Below are 13,535 nucleotides of genomic sequence, written 5' to 3' on the forward strand. Positions count from 1 at the left end.
ATATAAAATTTAATAATGCTTTCGATTTATTGGTTAATATTGGGGCTTAATTAATACTCTCAATGGTAAAGAAATATCTCTATTACTTAAACTAGCATGTAACCCGTGCTACCGCACGGGAATGTATATATTATTAATCATGAGTTTATTCTTATTTAAAAGGCTTAGTTAAGTCTAAATTCATATTATATATATATATATATATATACTATTGGTCAATTTCTTTTTTGTCTTTTTGGGTTTATCACAAGGAGAATAGAATTAGATAAAACAATAAAAATATATATTGCATTTTATTATTTAAGTGATGCTATTGGACCTTTTTAAAGGAAACTAAATGTAAAAATTAAAGCAATGGGAAACAAACTATTTTCCCTAAGTTAATTTTTTCAATCCTCATAAATATTTAGATTCATGATTTTTTAAATTTGTACTTTCATCAAGCCACTAAACCGCATGATGAAAAAGAGACAGGAATAATAACGAAGTCTATACTGTCATCAATCAAATACAATTAGTTCATATTAATCTTCTCCAAAAATTGCTAAATCCATCAACTCCTTTGGCTTTGGAACTGAACAATGTAGTCAATGAACCATCCAAAACCCCATGAACCATGGCTACCCCTTCCCTTTTTCTTGCCAGCAAACTCAAAGCAAAGTCTAGCAAATGCAAAACTCAAATCTCTGGCTATATCTTATAACCTTCCTGTTGGAATCCCATATACCATCCGAAAATCAATGTTACCATCAGTAGTACAAAGGGAGTCATCATAAGCATATTCAAAGGGATTTTGAAGTGAAACTTCAATTAAAATATCCTAAGCTGATTATCATAATATAATAACATGATATAGAGATTCTATATTAATTTGAAGAAGGCAATAAGACTTATAGCAAAACAATGACTTTTCTATCACTAAGACCATTTCTCATCTTTATTGTAGCAGCTACTACTACATCAGATGAAATCCCTACCAGAAACAAACATGCTCTCGCATTCACCACAAAATTTGAAAGCCAAAAAGTCCAGCAAGTAGCAACTAAGAACTTTAGAAATTATGTGTTTAACCAATGAAATGAGTAAAGAATTTTTTTAGTTGAGGATTGGAAAAAGGGGCAACTATGGCTACCAAAACTTTTGGAATAAAACCTAAACATAATTAAATCAATGAGTTTAGCATAAAACTCCTAAAAAGCAAAGAAAATAATGCTATTGATAATTCGATTCTAACTCTTTATTTAATATCATGGTGTTACCAGATGTGGTTGGTGTATTGGAATCTATTGGGGTCATTGAAATATTCACCTCCAACACACAGCAAGTTTTACACAGTTGCACCATCAAATCTTGTACCTTGAAAAATTACAAAATCCATTACTAAATCTCCTTCATATCATGTTCTATTTTTTATGCATTCTATTAGAGGTAGAAAGAGACTCGCCAAATTTTGTCATAAACAGAAGAATTTTTAGTGTATTGTGTTGTAAGATAGATTGGTAAACAGCCTATTAGGAAGATTTCTGTGACAACTACTTGGGTATCACCATAACCAATGACCCTATGGAACAATAATGGACAATTAGGAATCAATAATCATAACAATTCATTTTGCAAGGAAAATGAAAAGGATTTTTTTTTTTTTGCTAATAATACTTACTTTAACAGCATCTATTTACAATATCAAATTACAATAGTTACAATACAACTTAAGAGATGAATGCAATAGAAAGTAAAGTACACCAAATCAAGAATAAAGCATTATTTTAACAGTTATAGTAGACATATTAGCTACAAATCAAGAAGATAATCAAGAATATATATGTACATCTCAAAGTGGCTAGGATCAAAACATGTGCATATCTCTAATTTAAGCTTCTATTAAGGTTACCTCAATTGGTAACACTATAGAAAAAAATATATAGTGTCTTCCAAACTTAAGACTATCACCATTCATCTCTTCAGAAAAAGGAAAAGAAAGGCATGATTGTGTTTCTTTTTCTCTCCCTAGTAGGTTATTCTTGCATTTCATTATAGTATTTGTAAATCATAAGCTCACAAAATAGTGGCCTTCGAAATTCTAGAAACTGTATTACAAAAAGTTACTATTGTGAAACCTACAGTTGGTACACTCCTCCATGGATCTCAATCAAAAAATACATTTTGAGTAGTTCAACGTATTTTAAATATTGCAAGAATTAATTAGCCAAACTTAACAGAGCAAATGACAAATATAATAAATGAGCAAGTAAAACCTAATATGTGACCCCTTCTTTTGATTCCAAAATGTTGTATTGCTAAAGCACATCCCTGAGAATTCCATTACTCATCTATAGAAAATCAGCCCACTGCCTTCTTTTTATCTCTTCATTGGGTTGCAAAGCAAAATTCTCAATAAAAACTCAAGAACTAACACCAAAGGGTGGGTGCACGCACATATGAAAAATTATGTGAACTATAAAAATCAACAATTATAGTACATGAAACACTATGCTAGAGACCACAAACTAAATATACAAAACTGGCTTGAAATTGAGTAAAAACCTCACAAACACAAATAAGTCAAATTGATTACAAAGCATAGTGAACAAAAATTTGAGGAGAATTCCAACCTTCTATAAGGTTGTTGGAAAAAGGGTAAAAAAAAAAAAAAAAAAGGCAATTCCAAATTTCCAACAATTTTAGGGACTAATCTATAAAAATAGAATGATACCACATAAATTAAGCCAAAAGGTGCAAAACGATGAAAATATATATATCAATAGAGACATATATCAATAGAGAAATAATAATAAAATTAAATATCAAGAAGAAAAAAAAAACAAAGGCAATTAGAGAAAATGCGGTTCAATCTGCAAAAACTCGGTAATTAACATAAAAAAATCCAATAATTTTACTTAAAAAAATTATAAATAACTGTACTCTCAATAATCAACTTTTTTTTTCTTTTCTTTTGACAATGATTCAACAAACATAGATTGCACAAAAGCATAAATCAATTCAAACTTTAGGGGCTGACTAAAAAAAGCACAAACCTAACAAAAATCTGCCAAACAAAAAAAAAAAAAAAAATCAATATAACAATCAAACAAAGCAGAACTCAAGAAATTGAAAAAATAAATGGGAGATTAGGGAAAAAGGTAGCCAAACCTTAAACCATGCGGCAAAACAATATTTAGCAAAATCTTTTTTATCTATCGATTTTTTTCTATTAAAAAAATGCAATAAATAATTCCATTGAAACCATAATTTCACTTTGAGAGAAATCATCAATAAATCTACACTCAATAGTAATCAACAAAACATAAAGGCAAACAAAAAAAGTGCAAACCTAACAAAAATCTACCAAACAAAAATAAAATTTAACCAATACAACAATCGAAGAAAACTTCACTCAATAAATTGAAAAAAAAATAAATAAATGGGAAATTAAGGTAACAGGTAGCCAAAAATAAAAAGAAGAACCCTATTAAGGGACATAAGTTATCCTACAATTGTATTATGACTATTTGATAATTTGGTAAGAGCTAAAACAATAATATAGAAAAATTAAATAACCACAATTTTCATCAATCAAATATTGTCAAAAGCATAAATGGATAACAAACGAAATCTAGGTCCACCACTTCATAAAATGGGAAATAATACGCACCAACTTTTCCAACTTCAACACAAAACTATCAAAAGCATAGATTATTTTGTATGAGCAATACACCATAAGTAGTAGTTATTATTCTATAATGTAAATGCTACAAACTAACTAAATAAATTATGAAATATGTAAAAGCAGACCAAAATTTTTTGTTTAGTAGGTTGCTTTATCTCTTGAGATAAAGAATATACTTTTATATATATATATATATATATAAGAATTAGAGTTAACTTGCACAATTGCTGATTTTTTTTTTCTTTTTTGAGGGAGAACAATGGCTGAACTTATGCTTCAGATATTACTCACACTTCATAAATTAAGATTTGAAAAACTTCCAACAATATCCAAAAAATATAATAACAATAGTTCTTCATATATTAAATCTTTCTTATAATACCTTTATAACCCTTGCACTATCAGTGCTCTTCTTAAGGATGAGCCCTCAAAAAAAATAAAGAGAAAAAGAAAGCTTACCTCGAAGAACACTACCAAAATCATTACATTGGAAAGCAAAGGTCGGCAACTAAACCACTCAATTTCAAAAACAATTCAGAGAAAATCACAGATCTGAAGTGAATCAAGAAAAATACGAAGCGCGTGACTAAATGTCATTGATAAAAGGCACAGATCCGAACAAAAAACAAACAAATGCACAAGAAAGGAGAATCATATTGACAAACAAACGCAGATCTAATGAAAAAGCAAAGCAGCAAAATCGTAACAGCAAAAACAGGCTGAAAATTTTCAGATCTCATATAAAATCAATAAAAATGCTACTTCATACCACAGTGAAGTTCGAAAATCACAGATCTGAGAAATCAAATACACACATACTTGTACAAATTCATAGCAAATAAACAGCGAGCAAGAGTAAGAAGAAGAGAAGAATACCTGAATGCCATGCTCAAGGCAGTAAAGCTCCCAGCAAGCATTTCCGACCTGAATACTGGCCTGACCAATATGGATCGAAATGCACTCTCTCATTTTCGATTTGAAAAGAAAGAGAAGGAAATTCTACAACAAAGAAATTGAAGAAAAAGTTGACAGAGGCTTAGGCTCTCACTGTAAAATGAAGGCGTGGGGAGCTGTATTTCTAATTTGTGTACAGAAATACCCAAAGGCATGCATCATTGATTCCGAGATATTCTTTTGAAATTCCATAGCATTCATTGAAGAAGAGGGGAGCTGTATATCGAAGGAGAGGAAGGATTTTGTGTTTTGAGAAGGGGAGGTGAATCTGAAAATATGTGTGCATGAATAGCAGAATGTTTTATCCACCCAAAAAATAAAACAAAAAAAAAGAGCAAAACATTAATTGACTAAAATTGGTGTACACGTGGTATACAATTAGAGTTCTAATTGGTGTGTACACGTGGTACATAATTAGAGTTCTAATTTGGATTTCAATTTCACACTCTCTCTGCTTCACCTATTATTATATATATATATATATATAGATTTGAGAGCTTTCTTTACTTTTATTGGTTAATATTTGAGGCCTAATTAATCTCACAATGGCAAAGAGATATTTCTATTACTTAAATTTGGGGCCTTAGGAACTTGGGGGCCTCAATTGCATCATGCATTGAGTCGGCCCTGGTCTCTATTTGTACCATGCGAAACGATAATTGGTAATCACAATAAGAATGTATAAGATGTAGTCACATTGTTCATATTTTAGTGAAACTAGCTAAGCACCCGCATGATGCACACCAATAATGTTTTAAACTGTCATGTGAAAAGATTATATAGAATGTTCAAAATATATTAAAATAATAACATGAAGTAATGTGCGGTTTTTATTGAATTAAAGTAATACAAAGTTAAGGACATAAAGAATATTTTATTTTATTTTAGTTTAGTTTAGTCTCAAGAGGACAAAGAATTTAAACTATTGCATAATAGTCATAGAAATTAGTTGAAGTAACGAATTCATCATTGGAAGGCAAAAATTTAAAGTATAAAGGAACAATGTAGAAATATTGTAGTTTAATAATGATAAAAGCATTTAAATCTATTCCATATATTGATTTTATTATAGATGCTGTCTAATAAGTTATGTGTTCGCTTTGTTAGGACATATATTTTTTCACTTATTAAGAACATATGTCACTTATTTATGTAAATTGGCTAAATCCTTTGACAAAACGCACTCTACTTGTAATTTGGTAGTTCTAGGTGTTTTTAATACTTCAAGAAACAAGGTTTCAAGGTCAAGTGTTGAAGTCATCAAGTCTATCCAAGAAAAAGCAAGCTAAAATGCAAATTCATTAAATCTTGACACCTACTCGATAGCTACCTTGACACCTGCTATCTGTCGAGATTTATAATTTCAGATTTTTTAATCTGATTTTCTTAGGATCTGTGAATATGCTTTTGGGCCTTCTTTTCTCCAAACCCTAAACGTATAAAAGGATTGTTTTAAGAGCCGTCAAATTGTACACAAGTTGTAAAAGCATTGAGCAATCTCTGTTTAAATAAATTGTGATAAAAGACGAAGTTCTTGACCTAATTCATCTTCTTTGAAGAAGTTGCTGTGTATTTGCACCAAAGGGTTTTGTGACCAAGCATCTTCCTGATCTTCATCGTGTAGGATGAACTGAATAACTTTGCAGCCAACCTCTCCTCCTTAGTTGGTGTTTTGAAGTCGCGTACTGGGATCTGCGTATTGGTTAGTCACGTACTTGGGAGCCGTGCATCAAAGGTGGGAATTGTCACTACAGATCAAGTCCAAATGGGTATTGGGGTAAGGGTTCAACTGTAGGTTGGTAAGGTACTTGGGATTCCTTTACTTGTAACCGCTTGATTTGATAATAGTGGAGTTTCGGGAGTGGTGACCTGAAAATCACCCGGTGGGGTTTTTGCCGCAAGGTTTTTCTCCATTCGTAAACAAATCACTGTGTCATTTAATTACCTTTGCATTTTTAGTTATTTGGTGATTTGTTTGTGCTTCCACGCAATTGCATGATAAATTAATTAATTAATAACTTGTCTAATTAATTAATTGGTTTAATCACAAGTGGTCATTCAGTTTGTGGCCTATCAAGTGGTATCAGAGCGGGCACACTTTGATTAGGTTTAATCTTTGCTATGTTGATCCATTGACCCTTATTGTCATGGCTATAACCGGCTTGAATAGATCCTTGTTTTCAAATACATTTTGTTTTTCTAATCACTATTTGTTTGAGTGTCTCAGAAAATACAAGTCTAAAAGTTATTTGAATTCTTTTATAATGACTATTGGAAAGGATCTCAGTTTGGCTAAGAAGAAACTAGACTATTTCAGAATGAAAATGTGCAAAGGAGTTCGTCTGAGAAGAGTAAAAGTTAAAGGCTTAGCTCATCAAAGGTAGTTGAGTGAAAGAACCATTCCTTCTGATTTGTCATCCAAGCATGAAGTGTGTTTCATGATGAAGTCTGCATTCAAAGTAATGGATACATGTCTATGGTATCTTGATAGTGGTTGCTCAAGACACATGACTGGAGACCGATCTGTTTTCAAGATCCTTGAGCCTAAGAAAGGTGGTAATGTGACTTTTGGTGATGGAAGCAAGTCACAGATAAAAGGGAAAGGAATCATATCTCTACCAGGACTGCCAGACATTGCAAATGTTCTTTATGTAGAAGGTCTAAGGGTGAACCTATTAAGCATAAGTCAGATATGTGATCAAGACTTCATGGTGCTATTCTCAAAGGGAAAGTGTCTTGTCATGGATGAGTTGGAAAGAAGCTTATTAGTGGGGTTCGCACCCTGGGCAACTGCTATGGATTGATTCCTGATACCGATATAGTGTGCAATGGTATTCGTTTGCCTAGTGAAGATCTATGGCATCAACGAATGGGACATGCTAGTTACAAGCATCTATCCATTGTATCTAAGCATGAATTAGTCTTGGGGATACCGAAGCTTAGTAGAATGAGCAATGTGGTGTGTGGACCATGTTAGCTTGGGAAACAGACGAAAGCTAAGCATCCGGGCACTCAGACATTAGCTACCTCCAGACCACTGGAGCTTTTGCATTTAGATCTTATGGGTCCAACTAGAACCGAGTCTCTTGGTGGTAAGAGATACATCATGGTTGTGGTAGACGACTTCACTAGATACACTTGGGTCATCTTACTCCAATCCAAGTCTGATGCTCTTGAGCACATTGAGGCTTTGTGCACAAGACTGCAGAATGAAAAGAGCTTAAAGATTGATCGAATTCGAAGTGACCATGGTAAAGAATTCGAGAACTCATACATGGAGTCTTTCTGCATAAGATCAGGTATATCTCAAGAATTCTCTGCTCCTATTATGCCTCAGTAGAATGGTGTGGTAGAAAGAAAGAATAGGGTTATTCAAGAGATGGCCAGAGCCATGTTGCATAACAAAGATGTGGCTCAAAACTTATGAGGAAAAGCCATAAACACTGCATGTCATACGGTTAACAGGGTGTACTTTAGACCCGGTACCAAAAAGACTCTCTATGAGTTATGGAAAGGAAGAAAGCCAAATGTGAAGTATTTCAGGATATTTGGAAATACTTGCTTCATTATTAAGGATAGAGAGAATGTGAAAAAGTTTGACTCTCGAAGCGATGAAGGCATATTTCTTGGATACTCGTCTACAAGCAAGGTTTATCGGGTATACAACAAGAGAAATCTGAAGGTAATGGAAACAGTAAATGTCTTCATTGATGAGTCTTCAGATTCCAGTTCTGAGAAAGGCATTGAGGAACTCTCTAAAGAAATTCTTCCTCCTGAGCCTAGAGAAGTTCAAGATATTATTGAACCAGAACCTGTGTCCCCAAGAACTCCCAGTATTGTGGAAGACTCTGCAGATGCTCCTACTTCACCAGATTTTGAGTCTCATGAAGAAAAAGGACCCTCCTCCAGAATTAAATTGAATCATCCTCCTGAAGTTATTGTGGAAAACATGAATGAACTCACATTAAGGAAACGTACAGTTGATAAATGTGTTGCTAACTTTGTGTCTTATTCTTACTATTTGTCACAGGTTAAACCCAAGAAAGTTGAGGAAGCATTACAAGATGAAAGTTGGGTCAAAGCAATGCATGATGAACTACTTTAGTTTCAGAGGAATGATGTTTGGACTCTAGTACCTAGACCAGAAGGTAAGCATATCATCGGTACAAAGTGGATATTCCGCAACAAGACTGATGAAGAAGGCAATGTGATTCGCAACAAGGCTCAACTTGTGGCTCAAGGATACTCGCAAATGGAAGGAGTAGACTACGATGAAACATTTGCCCCAGTTGCCCGAATGGAGTCAATCAGAATTCTGCTTGCCCTAGCATGTCAGCTGAATTTCAAACTCTATCAGATGGATGTAAAGATTGCCTTCTTAAATGGGTTACTCAAAGAGGATGTCTATGTGACTTAACCAAAAGGATTCATTGATCCACACTTTCTGGATCATGTGTTGTACCTTAAAAGGGCACTTTATGGGTTGAAGCAAGCTCCTAAAGCCTGGTATGATAGACTCACACAACATCTGGTGTCACATGGGTTCACATGAGAAAAGGCTGATCAAACTCTCTTCATCAAAAAGGAAGATGGTGAGTTGATGGTTGCTCAAGTTTATGTTAATGATATCATCTTTAGGTTGACTAAGGATAAACTTGCTCATGGCTTCTCAAAACTCATGCAAGTCGAGTTCGAGATGAGTATGATTGGAGAGATGACTCACTTCCTAGGATTGCAGATTCGCCAACAAGATTCAGGTATATTCCTTTCTCAATCTAAATATGCTAAGAATCTTGTGAAAAAGTTTGGTTTGGAATCTGCTAGTTTTGTTAAAACCCCTATGAGCCCAAATGTTAAACTCACTGTAGACTTGTTAGGTAAGAGTGTTGACCCCTCTCTTTATAGAAGCATGAAAAGTAGTCTTCTTTACCTTACTGTTAGTAGACCTGACATTATTTACAGTGTTGGAGTGTGTGCTAGATAATCCCAAAGAATTCCACATGACTTCTTTAAAAAGAATGATAAAGTGTGTCAAAACCACTACTGTGTTCGGTGTGTGGTATAGCAAGGACACTAATGGTGTCTTAGCTGGGTACTCTAATGCTGATTGGGCTGGTAATGTTGACGATAGAAAGAGTACTTCGGGGGGTTGTTTTTATGTGGGTAACAATCTTGTCTCTTGGATGAGCAAAAAGCAGAACTCCATCTCTTTATCCATTGCAGAAGCTGAATACATCGCTGCCGGTAGCTGCTGCACCCAATTCCTCTGGATGCAAAAACTCCTTCATAATTATGGTATTTGTCAAGAGCATCTCACCATTTACTGTGACAATACCAGTGCCATAAATATCTCTAAGAACTCGGTTCAGCATTCTCGAACCAAACACATAGAGATTCGACATCACTTCATTAGGGAGCTTATCGAAAATGGTACTCTCACTCTTGAGTTTATCCACACTGATGATTAAAAGGCCGACTTGTTCACCAAACCTCTTGACAGCAAACGTTTTGAATTCTTTCGTCAAAACATTGGTGTCATTTCCATGGATTGAGTTCCTTCTCTTGTCCCTCTTCCTCATGCATTTGCATATAGTTTTATGCTTTGTTTTGTTTAACATGTTTTTGTGTGTTTACTTTCAGTTTTGTTTATTTTTGTTTTTAAAAGAAAAAAAATTAAAAAATTAGAAAAATACAAAAACAGTGTGTGTTTTGTGTACTTTGGTACTTGTATACCTTAGATGGCCATTGAAACAAAGTTTCTAAACTTTGTATCTCTTGTAACTTAGATGAGCATCTCTATGCACAACTAAGCAAGTGAGCTTTGTGACTCTTGTTTGTGATGAGTAAGATTAAGTTATCTCTTAAACTTAACACTCGTATCACTCTTTTTGACGGGTAGGACTAGAAAATCCTAAGAGAAATGCATAAATAACCATCCCACCACTATTGTCCGCCAATCATAATAAGACACCTGTATACTTTGGCATAGCAAAAGTGCAGTGTCAAAGACATTCGTATGCTTCGGCATAGCAAAAGTGCGATGTCAAATGCTTAACATCTTGGATATTTCTTTTCTCTCTTTTTATGCCCATGTAAGATATGCTAAAAATAAAAGAAAATATGCAAAGAAAATAAAAAGCAAAAAGATAAAAAAAATGTTTTAAATATGGTTGCAAGCGTGTATTCTAGGAGATGTGAGAGTTATAGGATGTACCTCGAAGGTGAGAGTCTCCATCAAACAGTTATGATTGTATGTGAGTTAATTTTTTTTTTTTTTTTCCAGATATTTTCTTTGAAGCAAAGTTTTAAAGAGGTAGTCAATTACCAGAAGCAAATGTTTGATACCAAGGAGGCTTATCTCTGAATTATCTTCTTTAATGAGATTGAGAAGTGAATCTAGTGTATTGTTGCTTTCTTTAGAACCCTTTGATGAAGCTCTTAATTGGAGTCGTTGATTGATGATTCCATCAAAAATCGCCAACAATTTGGAGTAATAAATCCTTGTCCTTTTGCGTACACCTTGCGGGTCAATCAAACGAAGTACTGGGAAATAATCAGCAATATTTGGCCTTCCAGCTTCTTTGGCTAAACCACACACAAGATCCCTGAACTCTTGGGACAAATTTGAGTCATATTGGGCCAAGTCAATAGAGAAAAGTGTGTTTGATATGGAATTCAGGACTGTATAATGTGGACGCATAATGTGGACGCATGTAGTCATACAAAATCACGTAATTTCTTTGTGTTCTTTTTTTTTCTCCTTCACCTCTGTTTCAGTTTTCCTTCAGTCTTTAATTTCATCATGTCCAATGAGAATCGACCATAACAAGATAGAAAAAAGACTAAGGCCAAGATAAATGCCAAATGATTATCTCCATTTTTAAAGCAAGCTTACTAGTCAAGTGTAGGTGGAATTCGAACCTTATTTGACAACAAAGGACTTTATTGATTGAACTAACTAGAACTTATTATAAAACTACAAAATAATGATGTATGATCTATACTTGTTTTCCACTACTATACTTATGGAAAATCCTAATATTGAAGGCATCATATTGAACATAGACAAATTCACATCCATAGTGGGCCAAGAATAAACAATCAAAGTTAAAAGGATTTGATTGGAATAGCATAGAGTGGCACTGCCCTATGTAAGGTAAGCCCAAACATCTCAGCCATGTCCACGTCTTCTGGCCTCATCTCATTTGGCAGCTTCCATGCAAAGTAGTGAACAAGAGAAGCCAACATCAAATGCACCATTCGGTTAGCTAATGGTAATCCAGGGCTTATCATTCTTCCAGCTCCAAAGGGAACCAGCTCAAAATCTTGGCCTTTATAATCAGTCTTGTTCTAAAAACCTTTCAGGAATAAATAAATTTGGGCTTTGCCATATGCTTGAGTCTTGTCCCATTGCCCACACATTTATTAGTATTTGTGCACTTTTTGGCACGATGTAACCACATATTTCTATGTTTGTCTTAGCCTTACATGGAATTAGAAAAGGCACTGATGGGTGCAATCGCAAGGTTTCTTTCACTATAGCTCGAAGATAATTGAACTTTGAGCTGTTTGATTCTTGAATGTGCCCGCCCTTACCTAGGACTTCTTCAAGCTCATCTCAGGCTTTTGTCATTTTTTCTGGGCTGGTAATAGCTTTGCCATTGCCCATTCCACTGTGCTTGATGTTGTGTCAATTCCTGCCAGAAATAAGCCCTTCAATAAAGGTGTTTGAGAACTAAGTTGCTTAAGTTTACGGCCAATGTTACTTTAATCAAATTTAAAATGATAAAAAACAAGTTGCAAACCAAACACACGCAATACATGAAAAAATGTAATATTTAAAAGTGCATTTTTTATTTAAAAGTATTTTATGTAATAGAACATATAATGTATTTTACATTCAGCGCGCACCCTTGGTGTAATAGTTACTCCACAAGTATAAGTGCTTGTGGGGTGTTGGGGATAAGGATTAGGGTTCAAGTCTCCAGGATAAATCTTCACATATATATATACTTAGATTAGACTTGAGAAAAATTTCTAGCTTGTATAAAAAAAAATATTTTACATTCAACAATAATAATAATAATAATAATATAGTGATATATGTGTGTGTGTGTGTGCGCGCATGCAAAAAATGTAATTAAATAAAAATATTTAAATTACATAATTATAATACTTTTTTATATAAATTGAAAAGATAGTATTGAAATGACATTTTTTTTAAAAATAAAAAATATACCAAATCGGTATCGGTTGACTAATTTAAACATATTTAAGAAGGCGAAAATGGCCAAATACCACCATTTTTAGAAATTTGTAGCAAAAAAACACCGTTTCGGAACTATATAGGGAAATACCACTTTTCTAGAACTTGAGTTTCATAAACTCAAGTGTATGAAACTCGAGTTCCTCATCAGTTTTGCCACCGTGGTATTTGGTACAAATTTTTGAAACAGTGTTTTTTTGGTACAAATTTTTGAAAATGGTGGTATTTGGCCATTTTTGCCTATTTAAGAATATCGAAAAAAAAATGTACACCCTTATTTTATAGAACACTTGTAAATGTTACATTAACTTTAAATTATTATATAGGTTTAGAACTTGATTTTTTTTTTTTCCTTTTCAAATATAAGTATATTGCCTATATTATTGAAGTTTGAATTTCAAGGTAATATTTTGAATATTTGTAACTTTTTTAGGGCTCATATCTCTAATTTATAATGCCTATTTTGTTTGTATTTTTTAGCCTCAAACTAAAGAGTATGACCCAAATAGAATAAAGTTTCATACTACTAATCCCAAAAATTAGGAAAAATAAATAAATTTTGAGCCAAAAATTGAAAAAGACAACCTACAAAAAGAATTAATTTGAGATCCGATTTGCCCAAAAATATTTTGAGAAATTAATTTTTTG

At 33.4% G+C, this 13,535-nt stretch overlaps 1 long non-coding RNA gene and 1 pseudogene across 1 annotated transcript; both read right to left on the bottom strand.

Moving 5' to 3' along the window:
* Positions 1-379: 379 nt before the first annotated feature.
* On the bottom strand, positions 380-4,886 carry LOC136068183 (uncharacterized). Its single transcript, XR_010629596.1, has 3 exons — positions 4,716-4,886; positions 4,544-4,603; positions 380-708 (listed from the first exon to the last, which is right to left on the bottom strand). It is a non-coding gene; the product is annotated as an uncharacterized LOC136068183 (long non-coding RNA).
* Positions 4,887-11,728: 6,842 nt separating this feature from the next.
* Positions 11,729-12,925, bottom strand: LOC112037718 (cytochrome P450 76C4-like; annotated as a pseudogene).
* Between the last annotated feature and the right edge of the window lie 610 nt (positions 12,926-13,535).

Source organism: Quercus suber, unplaced genomic scaffold (assembly GCF_002906115.3).
Source record: "Quercus suber isolate HL8 unplaced genomic scaffold, Cork oak 2.0 scaffold_102, whole genome shotgun sequence".
Taxonomy (NCBI): Eukaryota; Viridiplantae; Streptophyta; class Magnoliopsida; order Fagales; family Fagaceae; genus Quercus; species Quercus suber.